This window comes from Cottoperca gobio, chromosome 15, assembly GCF_900634415.1.
Source record: "Cottoperca gobio chromosome 15, fCotGob3.1, whole genome shotgun sequence".
In the NCBI taxonomy this organism is placed as follows: Eukaryota; Metazoa; Chordata; class Actinopteri; order Perciformes; family Bovichtidae; genus Cottoperca; species Cottoperca gobio.
In genome coordinates, this window is record NC_041369.1 from 2,475,420 (window position 1) to 2,489,003 (window position 13,584).

Here is a 13,584-nt window from a genome sequence, read left to right on the forward strand (position 1 = left end):
GTTCAAGCCATGAATTTTTCATTACACTTTACTTTTACGTAATGACTTAACATTGTATTAAACTGTGTATGTAGATGAAGGCTGCAGGCGGAGGTTGAAGCTGCACCTTTCTGCTGGTATCTAAAGGTATAGCTCAGTGGTTCTCAACCTTTTTTGGGCCAGCGCCCCCCTATCCATTATCCAGGTCCCTTACCGCCCCCCTATCAAAACATTATTTTGGGGATGTTGTTGTTGTTGTTGTTTTTACCTTCAATTTCCCTAATATGCCATGTACCCAGGGAGCAAAAAAAAAAGTTAAAGTGTTAAATGCAACGGTAAGAAGTTTGAGATTCAAACTTTAATCGGTGTCATAGACTGCAGCCAATCAGAAATGGGTCAGACATTCAAACTTTAATTGGTGCGACACAATTTGCACACATAAGCGGAAAACGAGCCACCAACAGAGGAACAATTCTGAGGGTACTGCAAAATAGCAAGGATTCCTCTTAACTTTAAAAAGAATAAGCTAACTTGCTTTCATAGTTAGTGTGAGCCCTGCACTTGGTGTTTCTCAGCCAGTTTCTTCACTGCGGGTTGCAGAGAAGTTAGTTTCAGCCATAGTGCGCCGGAGTCCATCAAGTCCAAGCGATTTCGGTACTTGGACTGCATGAGGAGGACAAGGCTGAATCCCTGTTTAACCAGATATGTTGTGGGAAACGAAAGAAGAAGCAGCTTGATCTTCTCCCAGAGAGCCGGCTAAAGCTCAGCATATTTGATCAACATGCTGCCCCAGCCAGAGGTGAGGAAAGTAGCCTGGGCCTCATCGTCGCATTGAATGTCGATAAGATGCTCCTGAATTGCGGGCTCGCATTTGTCTGTCTGTCTGTCTGTCTGTCTGTCTGTCTTAATGGAGGCATCTATGGTGATATATCGATTACATGACAGCTCAGTGTGTTCAATTTCATAGCAATCCATCCAATAATTGTCCCGACATGTAATTAAAACCCAAAAAAACTTGGGGTAAAGTGATGAGATCATCAAAGTCAGTAAGTAACCTACAAATGACCAAAGAAATATAAAATGACTACAACAACACACAAAGCAACTGCAGAAAGACACATAATAACAAAAAAGGAGCAAAACAGCCACAGTGACACACAATGACTATAACACATATAAATCTGAAGTACATACAGTAGTTATAAAGTGTAATTGTAAGTCAACTTTTATCTTCTTTTGTCGCAAGTTGCAGTCTTACACACATCTCTGTGCTTCTCTCCGTCAGTCACCCACTCAAACCCCCACAGTGACTGTCTGCCCCACGACCACTGAAATTAATCAAAACAATGGTTAACAGGAGAGGAGTTATACATGAAAACCTAATCAGGACATCTTGAGGTTGTCACTTCAACACAATTTGATTATGGTTTATACATCACACAAACAAAGAAATGCAGTGTGGCGGTGGAGTGTGGTCATGGCGCCTCCTGCTGGGGAGAGTCGGGCTCAGAAAGAAACAAGCATGATGGTAACCTGCTGCTGTTAGCTTGCAGGAGACTGAGTGCTGGGGGGCCGATGAGAGAGGGTCACAGCTACACCACCCTTTAAAAGAAATCGGCCTCCTCCCGTTTAATGGTTTAGTGAATAAAAAACACTACAATTGTACATAAATAAGAGATTTGTCATGTTAAATTTGAAGTTTGAAATGTATAAAACTATTTCCAGTAAAGGTTTTGAGTTTTTAACTCTTAAATCTGCAGAAACAGGCCATAAAATGGAAAATATGTGGAGGCGTTTTTCCCCACACAGGGTAATTCTCTCCTCTCTGACTGTCCCTTCCCATGCAGAGGTCTTAGTGGTACTGCCAGTGACTATTCCTGTCTGCAGACACAGGCCCACATCACAGTCCTCACACTTCTAGACAGTGCTCCTCTTGCAGAGTTCAGAGCTTGAAGTCGATGGTGTAGCCGTTCATGACAGCAGGCACAAAAAACTTCAGGCACCACTTTGTTGGCTTGGCCTTCATGTACTGCTTGATGCTGAGCCTGGTCTTGGTACCAACTATCCTCTCGTTGACTGCAAGGTGCTGTCTTGGGTGGTAGATGGCCTTGCATATCATTTCCATGAGGTTTGACCCGGTGGAGGTGGTCATAATCCTCAGTGTCCTTTTTCTGATCATTTTCCTCAGGGTTAGGGTTATGGTTTGCTTACGCCAAAAGTTGCTCATCTTTCTGCAGGTCCAAAACTAACATGTACAGCAACATGCCTATGACCTTCTTAATTTCTTCTAGAGTTATTTCAGTCCAGATGAACTCTACAGGGTTTTGGCTGCATTCTTGTTTGTGTGTTCAAAGAGGAGTTTGAAAACTGCAGCATCAAAGTGGGAAAAAATGTCACCTGGTGGTGGGTTTCCCATATCGTCATATGGTGATGCTCTCTGACAGCATCACCAGATGCTCCAGCATCCCCACAGTTTCTCCCTCTACAGCCCTGAATGTGATCTCTGGTGACACCTCAGGATTAACCCTTTAACACCGTTAAGGACCAGTTGCAGCTGCTGCATTCTGGATGAGCTGTAGAGGTCGAATGGCACATGTAGGTAGCCCAGCCAGGAGGGAGTTGCCGTAGTCGTAGCCTGGACCAGAACCTGTGTCGCCTTCTGGGTGAAGAGGGGATGTATCCTCCTGATATTGTAAAGTGTGTATCTGCAGGAGCGGGCTGTTGCAGGGATGATGGCATTGAAGGACAGGTGGTCTTCCAGTGAACAGGAGTTAAGTCTTGTCGAGGATGAGTTTCAAGTGGTGTGCGGACATCCGCTGAGAGATGTCAGCCAGACAATCAGAGATTTGTGCCTCCACCTGGTTTTCGGACCTGGGAAAAGACAGATTCAGTTGCATGTCATCTGCATAGCGGTGGTAGGAGGGAATAAGAGGGAATGACAGAGACAAGTGAATTCTAAAAGAGTCAAAGTCAGCATCTGAGACAATAAGTATCAGGGCATGTCCAATAATATACAGCTAACACACATGAAGATGCAGCAGCCAGCAAAACTTCCCCAACAAAAAGCACTTACTGCAATGTCAACCAAAGTTAGTGTTTTTGTAGGGGTAATAATAATGACCAAATCTGGACCCTGATGCTAACAGTTATATTATAATAAATCCAATAAGATTGGCACAACCAGGACAACCCCAAAGAAAAGCACTTATGAACACAAGAATCAGCAGTGGCTCGATTTGAAGTGATCCGAGAGTGATTCCCATGAAATATGGCTTCCAACACATTCAGTTGCTTTTATCAATTTAAACTGGCCCAACAAGTAGCACTTACTGAATTCAGAAATCAAGTCAGTGCTACAGTCGTGGTAATAAAAATTGCTTAAATGAAATGTCAGTAATCTTCAACCAGTAACACATAATCTAGAGTTGCTATCCTGATTAATTCAGATGGACTTCAGAGATTAGCAAAACTTCCCCAACAAGTAGAACATACTGCATTTGACTAATAAAATGATTGCATTTGGTAATGTGTATGCATTTAGCAGTCGCTCTGGAGACCCTGCAGAAATACAAAAGGGACAGAGAGAGAGAACAAGTAACAGAAAGAGCACTGAAAAAAACAATGGAGAAGACGAGGAGGCAGGAGTTCCTGTAGCAGAGCTAACTGAAAACACAAAGGCTTCAGTGGCAACAGGTGATGCTCACAAGCCCCACTTGTAGTCTGAGTGCTCTGACAAAAGAGCAAGAGAGTAAGCCAATCTCTGCTGAGCTCTGCCCTCTGATGGGAGCCAAAGTCCACCCAGAGAGCCTGCCCTCTGACCCCAAGTCAGCTGACATGAAAAAGAAAACTCTGCACAACAACTGGGTTGGAGAAACAAACATGGACAGTGTGCCTGCTAAAGAGAACAGCAAGAAGAGGGAAAAGTGCAGGCTCAAAGCAGAGGAGCAATATGGAAACTAGACTGCCTTCAAGATAGATAGATACTTTATTCATCTCGAGGTAAATTTAGGCATCCAGTAGCTTAATAAAGACATATAACAAGTAAGTTAGTAAAGTAAGTAACAATAAAAATAAGCGATAAAGGCTGTACATTATAAATACAAAAGTAAAAATATAGGCTGTTATAAATAATTACAAAAGTACACTGCAACCACTGTTTTTGTTTTATGGTTTGAAAGTTTGAAATGTTTGAATTGTTTGAATTGTTTGAATCCACCTGCCATCACCAAGAGGAGTTGTACAGTCTTATGGCCAGGGGGACAAAAGAGATCTTGAGTCTGTCTGTGGAGCAGGACTGGGACAGCAGTCCGCCACTGAACATGCTCCTCTGCCTTGTGAATGTGCTGTGCAGAGAAAGGGTGGTGGGCATTGTCCAGGATGGATAACAGTTTATCCAAGGTCCTTCTCTCTGCCACTGTCACCAGGGAGTCCAGCTCTGTGCCCATTACAGAGCCAGCCTTCCTCATCAGTCTGTCCAGCCTTCCTGCGTCCCTCTTCTTGCTGCTTCCTCCCCAACACACCACAGCATAGAAGAGACCACTGGCCACCACAGACTGGTAGAACATCAACAGCAGTTTTTTTGCAGATTTTGAAGGACCCCACAGCCTTCTCAGAAAGTCGACTCTGCCCTTTCATGTGAAGAGTGTCCATGTTTGCAGTCTAGTCCAGCTTGTCGTCCAGCTGCAGCCCCAGATATTTATAGATCGTGAGTACCTCCACGTCGACCCCCTCAATGAACACCGGTTGCAAGTGTGGCCTGATTCTTCGGAAGTCCACCACCATCTCCTTGGTCTTGGAGCATACCTGTCAACCCTCGCGTTTTTCCTGGGATAATCCCATATTTTTCCCGAAATCCCGAAAATAATTATCCCGTATTTCCGGGTATTACCGGGAACCATCACCTTATCGTGGTGAAGAGGTTTGTGTGTCCCTATGAACCTGAGAGCTGTGTTGTCTGGAGCATGGTGCTCCTGGTAGGATCTCCCAAGGCAAATTGTTCTCAGGCGAGGGGCCAGACTAAGAATGGTTCAAAACGACCTCATGATACAGAGGGAAAGAGAAGGAGCGACACTGTCACCTACACACCACGTGCAAGAAATGCTGGCAGTTTAGGACAGCGGGAACTGGACACAGCCAGTACGAGGGAGCGGTGTACTGCCCCTCTGCAGAGGCTGTCTAAAAGGAGCAGTGGTTGGAGGACATTTAAATGAAGTGAAAAGAATGCTGGAATGGAGGTTGTACTTTGTGTAGTGGTTGAATTGTTACTTGTCAGTTACACTATTGGTATTATTATATTAGAATGATACTATTATATTGTCAAATCAATGGGCTATCCTCATGATTGTCTTTTTGTGCGTCGCTTTGGACAAAAGCGTCAGCTAAATGAACTAATGTATAAAAAAAAATAATGTATATTGTCATGTTTTACTTAGAAGTGTTTCAACATTTAGTTATGTGATTGAAAATAAAAGTTTGGTTAATTCAAGTGACTAGCAACTGTGACAGTACAACATTTATCATTTCCAATGGTTCCCCAGAGGCCAAGGTGACTTCTTCAAATGATCTGTTCTGGTCCACCTTTTACAAAGCCAAATACAAGAGAACTACAATTCTGATATCAATACTGCCTCAGTTTGTGCTCATTTTCATGGTTAGAATGGTTAGATTTGAAGTGTTTACACACGGGTATGTACAGACTTTAAAATGAAAATAAGTTATATAGTGCTCCGTTACAAGAGAGGTAATCAAATAGATATTAATAGGGGAAATACGACTCCAAAGGAAATATTAAATCCACAAGTGCAGGTTTATGAGTAGTAAAAGAGTAATATGGGATACGAGTGAAATACAGCTAATACTGTCACGAAAACTACTGACTATTAGTTATTTTCTTTCATCTGTTTATTTTGTATCACTAACTCTCATATCATTTCAGATTCTGTCTCCTGCCATGCAATCACCTCATTCCCTTCACCTGGGTTTCCCCGCCCATCTCCTCACCTGAAGCGCATTCCCTCATCAGCCCTTCAGCATTTATACCAGCTCACTTCCCTTTGGTCCCTGCCAGATTGTCTTGTATTTTTGCCAAGCGCTCCAGTGTTTCCTGTTTTGATTTTAGCCTGCTTTATAGATTGGTTTTGACCCTGCTTTTTTTGGACCCTGGATTAACAGCCTGCTCCTTGTCGGATTTGTTTGCCTTTATGATTGATCTCCCGGTTTTGACCTTGCCTGTTTTTCGTCCAAGTAAACATCACATCTCACAACCTGTCCGTGTCCGTATCTGTGTCGTGCTTTTGGGTTCAACCTATTTGTACCTGAGATCTTTTCAGTAGATCATTACAAATACATGTGCTGTGACTTAAATACAATATAAGTGAAAATGTATAGCAAAACATTGTTTAAAAAAAAACTGGTAAAAAGGGTTAACAATTTGTGGTAAAATATATCCTTGTGGATAAGTTCAAATCCAACTGGTGTGGTCGAGCTCATGATTCTTGGGTTCTGGTCAGCTGTTCAAATTCTCTTCTAATCTCTGTCGAATTGATTGGACACGTATGCAACTGCGTGGGGATACCGGGGCCGCAGATGGGCGCCACACGCACATATATAGACAGAGTCCAGACTTCCAGTCCAACTGTGTGGACGAAATTTTTATTTAGATGACCAGGGGCACATAACTCTGGACGGCCCAGCTGATTGGTTTGGTCGGTGGGGGGGCTTAACTGTGGACCCCGGGTTCGACCGGAGGGCCTGGTCCTTAGATACAATAAGGACCAGGTGTGTGATTGGTGTGGTTTCTACACCCTGTGTATTGAAACTTCCTGATATGCTGAATTTATTTGAATAATATAGCATTTCAGTGACTGAGAGGAAATCATCATCTCAATCACAGAAATGGAAGATTTAATACACCTTGTGTTTTCCAATATTTCAATGAAATATCACACACAGAGATGGCCTAATGTGTACTTGTATTTATTTTCAGGATTTTAAAAATAACCTGTGGTGGAGAGGTTTGTGTGTCCCTATGAACCTGAGAGCTGTGTTGTCTGGAGCCTAGTGCTCCTGGTAGGGTCTCCCAAGGCAAATTGGTCTCAGGCGAGGGGCCAGACTAAGAATGGTTCAAAAACGACTTCATGAAAGAAAGGGAAAGGAAAGGAGAGACCCTGGTCGGAGGAAGCCCGGGGCCCCCATCTGGAGCCAGGCCCAGAGGGAGGGCCCGACAGCGAGCGCCTGGTGTCCGGGTTTGCCACGGAGCCCGGTCAGGCAAAGCCCGAAGAAGCTATGTGGTGCCTCCCATCCATCCATCCATCCATCCATCCTGTGGGCCCACCACTCATGGGAAAAACCGCTGGGGTCAGGTGCGCTGTCACACGGGTGGCAGTGATGGTTAGGGACCTCGACGGACCAGACCCGGGCAGCAGAGGCTGGCTCTGGGGACGGGGAACGTCACCTCTCTGTGGGGATACTCACTATCCCCCGGCTGAGCGCCGCTACGTTGGAGTTTACCCCGGTGGACGAGAGGGTCGCCTCCCTACGCCTTCGGGTTATGGGGGGGAAAACTCTGACTGTTGTTTGTGCCTATTCCCCAAACCGCAGTTCGGAGTATTCGGCCTTCTTGGAGACTCTGAATGGAGCCCTGCAGGAGGCTCCAGTAGGGGACTCCGTAGTCTTGCTGGGAGACTTCAACGCACACGTGAGAAACGATGGAGACACCTGGAGCCTCCCTGATCTAAACCCGAACGGTCGTTTGTTGTTGGACTTCTGTGCTAGTCATGGAATGGCCATAACAAACACCATGTTCGAACATAAGGATGCTCATAAGTGCACGTGGTACCAGAGCACCCTAGGCCAAAGGTCAATGATCGATTTTGTAATCGTATCATCTGATCTAAGGCCGCATTTTTTGGAAACTCGGGTGAAGAGAGGGGCGGCGCTTTCAACTGATCACCATCTGGTGATGAGTTGGTTCAAGGGGTGGGGGAAGACTCTGGACAGACCTGGTAAACCCAAACGGGTAGTGCGGGTGAACTGGGAACGTCTGGAGGAAGCCCCTGTCCTGGGGATCTTTAACTCACATCTCCGGCAGAGCTTTTCAGACATCCCTGTGGAGGTTGGGGGCATTGAACCTGAGTGGGCGATGTTCAAAACCTCTATTGCTGAAGCTGCGGTGATGAGCTGTGGTCTCAAGGTCTTAGGTGCCTCAAGGAGCGGTAACCCTCGAACTCCGTGGTGGACCCCGGTGGTCAGGGAAGCCGTCCGACTGAAGAAGGAGTGCTTCCGAGTTATGTTATCCGGGAGGACTCCGGAAACAGTTGCAGGGTATCGAAGGACTAGAAGGGCGGCAGCCTCTGCCGTGTCAGAGGCAAAGCAGCGGGTGTGGGAGAAGTTCGGAGAAGCTATGGAGAAGGACTTTCGGTCGGCACCAAGGTGCTTCTGGAAAACCATCCGGCACCTCAGGAGGGGGAAGCGAGGAACCATCCAAGCTGTGTACAGCAAGGGTGGGACCCTGCTGACTTCGACTGAGAAGGTTATCGGCCGGTGGAAGGAGCACTTTGAGGAACTTCTGAATCCGACTAACACGCCCTCTATGGTAGAGGCAGAGCTGGAAGCTGATCATCGTCAATTTCCCTGATGGAAGTCACTGAGGTAGTCAACTCCACAGTGGCAAAGCCGCAGGGCTTGATGAGATCCGTCCAGAAATGCTGAAGGCTTTGGGTGTTGAGGGGCTGTCTTGGTTGACACGCCTCGTCAACATTGCGTGGAAGTCTGGGACAGTGCCTAGGGGTTGGCAGACCGGGGTGGTGGTTCCCCTATTTAAAAAGGGGGACCAGAGAGTGTGTGCCAACTACAGGGGTATCACACTTCTCAGCCTCCCTGGTAAAGTCTACTCCAAGGTACTGGAAAACAGGGTTCGGCCAGTAGTCGAATCTCTGATTGAAGAGGAACAATGTGGATTCCGTCCTGGCCGTGGAACAACGGACCAACTCTTCACTCTCGCAAGGATCCTGGAGGGGGCCTGGGAGTACGCCTAGCCGGTCTACATGTGTTTTGTGGATCTGTAGAAGGCGTATGACCGGGTCCCCCGGGTGATACTGTGGGAAGGGCTGCGGGAGTATGGGGTGAGGGGGTCACTTCTGATGGCCATCCAATCCCTGTACGCCCAAAGCGAGAGTTGTGTATACTCGGCAGTAAGTCGGACTCATTCCCAGTGAATGTTGGCCTCCGCCAGGGCTGCGCTTTCTCACCAATCCTGTTTGTAATTTTCATGGACAGGATATCGAGGCGTAGTCGTGGAGGAGAGGGGTTGCAGTTCGGTGACCTGAGGATCTCATCGCTGCTCTTTGCAGATGATGTGGTCCTTATGGCATCATCGGTCTGTGACCTTCAACAGTCACTGGATCGGTTCGCAGCCGAGTGTGAAGCGGTTGGGATGAGGATCAGCACCTCAAATTCTGAGGCCATGGCTCTCAGCAGGAAACCGGTGGATTGCCTACTCGGGAATGAGCCATTACCTCAAGTGAAGGAGTTCAAGTACCTCGGGGGTTTTGTTCGCGAGTGAGGGGACGATGGAGCGAGAGATTGGCCGGAGAATCGGAGCAGCGGGGTCGGTATTACAGTCACTTTACCGCACCGTTGTGACGAAAAGAGAGCTGAGCCAGAAGGCAAAGCTATCAATATACCGGTCGATCTTCGTTCCTACCCACACCTATGGTCATGAAGGCTGGGTCATGACCGAAAGAACGAGATCACGGGTACAAGCGGCCGAAATGAGTTTTCTCAGACGGGTGGCTGGCGTCTCCCTTAGAGATAGGGTGAGAAGCTCAGCCATCCGTGAGAGAATCTGAGTAGAGCCGCTTCTCCTTCACGTTGAAAGGAGCCAGTTGAGATGGTTCGGGCATCTAGTAAGGATACACAAACGTAATGTGTAAATAACATGTCACTTTGGCTAAGAAACCCAACACTTGACAAACACCACACAACTGTATTCCCAAACCATAAACGGATCTCATCTTCATACACTTTCATCAGGGTCTTTTTTGAAGCGTTTCCTAGGCGTCTCAACCTGAATAAACAGTAGACAGAAAGACGGATCATTCCATCAAATCCAAGAAATCATAGAATGAGCTAGACTGCTAGCAGTCATGGAAGATGAGTGAGTGGGTTGGAAGATGAGTGAATCAATGAGTAGGCATTATAAACTGGTCAACATGTCTTTTATTTCAATACCAATATCTTGTTTGCCACAAGATAGCCTAACATCTTTCATTCTACAATAAACAATCTCTTGTACAACAAAATTAACAAAACCAAGCAAAAGTCTCCTATGGCAACATAGGCCATAACAGTTTAATTTATTAACATGTAGTGTAACTTAACGGACCCATCGGCCTCACAATACCTCTCACTTCTCCCTCAGCCAGTCGCTGAGACAAACTAGCTTGTTTACATTCTCAGATGTCAAGGCTGCTCTCTTCTTTTGTACTATGTTACGCTATCTGTAAAACCTCCGTTAACCCCCTGTCCTTTACCACCGAAATTGGCCTGCAGTCCATTGCAATCCATCTCGCGATTGAGTTGGTTAATCTGTCAGAGGTAGATTTACTAATTCTGCTTCTGAATGCCTGATCGAGAGTGCTTTGACGAGGCTGGCTGCTCACCTTGGTACTAGCTAGCTCCTAGCTAGCTGCTAAGTGCTTTGCTCTGAGATGATGTCAGGCTAGAAGAATTATTTTCTGCAGGAATTACACAGAAAGGTGCTCCTATCTACAGTTCCATCCGGGTGTTTTTTTAAATGTAAACTGTCCATTCACTGGGCCAAGTAACATTTTCTCATCTTTCTTTGTTGCGTTATTTTTTCTGTGATTAATTAATCGAAATTAACGCATTAATTTGACAGCCCTAGTAATAAGTGGTAAAGCCTACATTTTCTGAAGGAACAAGTAGCTGAAATCGCACCTGGATCAGGCCAGGGCTTCTCAGTCGCTCTGTAAAGACACGCATCAGACATTAAGAGACATATTCACTGTGGAAATATCTTTAACGTCAGTGGAAAAGGCAAGCAGTTAACACAGCAGTCCCTATTTAATTCCTCAACAGCCATGGCAACCACCCGATAAACTGATTGTCATTTTAATTGGTTGCCAAACTTCGAGAGGGTGGTCCCTATTCAACGTGAGCCTTTCTGAGGATGTTCCCCGGGGAGACAGAGTAGAGATGTGAAAGCATGACAGTGGCACACTTGTAAGTAATGTACGTGTTAAGGATATAGAAAATGATCAGACACAACAGGAATGTCATTATGCCTGCACAGAAGGAAACACAAATGAGCAGGAGAAGAGCTCACCTGTTTCCTCAGGCTTTCTCGGTACGTCTAACGCAGGGGTGCTCAATACGTCGATCGCAATCTACCAGTCGATCTCAAAGGTACTGTGGGTAGATTGCATGACATTAAAAAAATAGACGTCAGCCTATCATCCATCCTGTCACTTGACTGATATACAGGGCAGCCAGTCAGATGACAGCTGACTTTTTCTGACACTTAGGTCACTGCGCATGCGCAAACAACAGCGCTAAGTGCAGCAAAACTAACAAGCTAGCTAGCGAGTTACCAATTTAAGTCCTCGGTTTTTTCTCTTAAACTTAAGAAAGGGTATAAAAATGAGTGGGGAAGCTGGACCAAGTAAGAAGACAAAAACGTATCACTTTCATACAGAATGGGAGGAGGACTTTTTTTTCACAATGACATTTTCGAAGTGCGTTTGCCTCATCTGCCAGTCAACCATCGCAATACCAAAGAAGGGAAATGTGGAGCGACATTTTTGGCCTGTTCATAGAAGATACGACACTGACTTCCCGCCGAAAAGCGAGCTGAGAAAGAGAAAAGTGAAGGAACTTAAATGCCAGTTGTCCGGACAGCAGTCACTTTTCTCAAAACATACTTCAAAAGCGAAAGCCACCACCGAAGCATCGTTCCAGGTGAGTCACCTCATCTTTAATAACAAGAAGTCCTTCCAAGACGGAGAGATGGTAAAAGAGGCGTTTGTTGAAGCAGCTGACTCCGAGACTTTAAAAACAAGGCAAAAATATTATCTTCGATCAAAGCTCTCCAGCTGTCAAAAAGTACAGTTACACGGCGCAGTGAAGCCATGGCCGAGGATTTGACGCAACTTTGGAAGGACATCGCAGATTGCGAGTGTTTCTCACTGCAGTTGGACGAATCTACGGACGTGAGGGACACAGCCCAGATGTGCATTTTCATTCGTATGGTGTTTACTGAAATCACTGCTAAAGAGGAGCTATTAACAGTACTGCACATGAAAGAACAGACGCAAAGAGAGGACATATTTCAGTCGTTCAAAAACTTTATCGAGAAAACCCACCTCCCGGTGTAAAAATTGGTGTCCATCACTACGGATGGAGCACCCGCAATGGTTGGCGGCTTGAATGGATTTATTGCCAAGTGCAGGCAGGACGACGCATTCCCGGACTTCCTGAATTACCACTGCATAATCCATCAGCAAGCGTTATGCGCTAAAATGCTCAACATGAAAGAGATCATGGATGTGGCAACAAAGATCGCCTGTTCTATTCGTGCCAGATCTCTTCAAAGACGGCTATTCCGTGCACATCTGGAGAAAGCTGACTGCGAACACTCTGAGTTGTTGCTACACACTGACGTGAGATGGCTTAGTCGAGGGAAATTCCTGCAAAGATTTCGAGAGCTCTGTCCGGAAATTAAGGAGTTTTTCCGTGTAGCGGGACATGCAGAATACAAGCAGCTAAATGACGGTCAGTGGCTGTTAGATGTGGCATATTTAACCGATCTGACAAACATGTTGAATGACCTTAATCTAGAGCTGCAAGGAAAAGACACAACAGTGATCAATATGATCAGCTCAGTTAATGCTTTCAAACGAAAGATGCAACATCTCTCCTCACAGCTGCAGCGCCATGATTTGGCAAACTTCCAGAACCTGGTGTCAGAGCTGGAGTTGCAAGGGAAGGCCTGTGTGCAACTTGACATTGTACGCTACACAGAGCAGATCGACAATTGTCTGTCAGAGTTTCACAAATGCTTTCAAGACTTTTCTTTGCTCGAGCCAGTCGCTACATTCATGTGCTATCCTTTTCGGGAAGATGCTGAGGTTGATTCACTCGCATCAAAAATTGCAACACTGTTTCACCTGAACTCTTCTGAAGTGGAAGATGAGATTTTGACACTACAAGCCAACATTCAGCTGAAGTCCAGAGCTTATGGACAGTTCTGGAACTTACTCACAGAGGAAAAGTACCCCAACATGAGGAAATGTGCTACCTCCTTGACTGCATTATTCGGCTCCACTTATTTATGTGAGTCGGCCTTTTCACACATGAAGATCATTAAGTCAAAGTACCGTTCCACCATGACTGATGATCGTTTGCAAGTGTGCTTGAGGCTGGCTGTCAGCAGCTACTGGCCAGACTATGCATCCCTGGTTGATTCCATTCAGTGCATGTCATCAGAGTAAAGTCAGGTAATGACAAAAAATTTACATAGTTAATTGTGTTGTGTTGTGCAATATGGGCTCATGCAGGTATGCAAAGTACATCAACATACATTGT